Below are 1,245 nucleotides of genomic sequence, written 5' to 3'. Positions count from 1 at the left end.
GCAGGAGGAAGCAGTTCCTCAGTCTCCCCTACCCCAGTGATCAGTCTGCTGCAGGCAGGAGGAAGCATTTCCTCAGTCTCCCCTCCCCCCAGTGATCAGCTGCAGTTGCATCTAGACCATCTTAGGTTACGCCCACATGCGATGCTGAGTCTTCATGATTGAAAGACCTAAAATCCAATGAATTAAACGTCTTAATATAAAATGCGGAAAGGGAAATGTTGGCGGTGCAGTCGGAGGATTGTTGGGGCTTCACACCTCCAGCACCAGCGAGCAGAACCCCACCGCCAAAGTGTAACTCCAGCCCTCTCTGGGGGGAAGCCAGACATCCCAAACATCTTCATTAGACGTGTGAAGGGGCAGCGAGCCCGCGACAGCTGCGCCAGGGTGATGTCATGTGCACGCCGTGGGCCGCAGATACGCTCCAATCCCTCCAAGCCCCAATTAATTACACAGCCGGGTCTTCAATTACACACACTGCATGGCGAAGATTTTTTCCCAAATATAAGAAAATGATGAGAAGCCATAAAATATCTGCAACATAGGCGGGGGAGAAGCTCGGGACAGCTGAGAGGACAAGCAGCGGGAAGTTCTTGTCACCGGCTTTCCCTGCCAAATCCCACCGTCACCAATGTGAAGCATGACAACCGACAGACTGAGAAAACACAACCCGACCTCTAAGGATCAGAAGATTTCACTCCTTTTTCAAAATAATCCCCGGTGATCCTGCCATGAAAGGTCCTTGTTCAGGCACTTCCTGTTATAGGGTACTTCATCTGCTTTTCGCTCCAGGACGGTGCCATCTTTGTTCAGGCATCATACAGGGTCACCATCTACTTCCTGGACTGAGATGCCGGCTCAGAGATGACCCAGTCATGTAATACCTGATGCCTGTGCACTTGGGACCCTTTCTCAGGAGGGCTCTGGGCCATTTGTATATATTTAATTGAACACATATATTGGGGACCCCTCCTCAGGAGGGCTCCGCGCCCGGCTGTATACATTTTGGTGTACACATACTAGGGACCCCCTTCCCAGGAGGGCTCTGGGCCTGGCTGTATGTATTTCAGTGTAAGCATATACTGTAGACCCCCTTCCTGAGAGGGCTCGGGGCCCGGCTGTATACATTTTGTTGTACACATATACTGGGGACCCCCTTCCCGAGTGGGCTCAGGGGCCCGGCTGTATACATTTCGTTGTACACATATACTGGGGACCCCCTTCCCGAGTGGGCTCGGGGGCCCGGCT

This window comes from Nanorana parkeri, unplaced genomic scaffold (assembly GCF_000935625.1).
Source record: "Nanorana parkeri isolate BGI_ZX_2015 unplaced genomic scaffold, ASM93562v1 scaffold2236, whole genome shotgun sequence".
NCBI classification, from domain to species: Eukaryota; Metazoa; Chordata; class Amphibia; order Anura; family Dicroglossidae; genus Nanorana; species Nanorana parkeri.
This window is presented reverse-complemented; position numbering follows the sequence as displayed.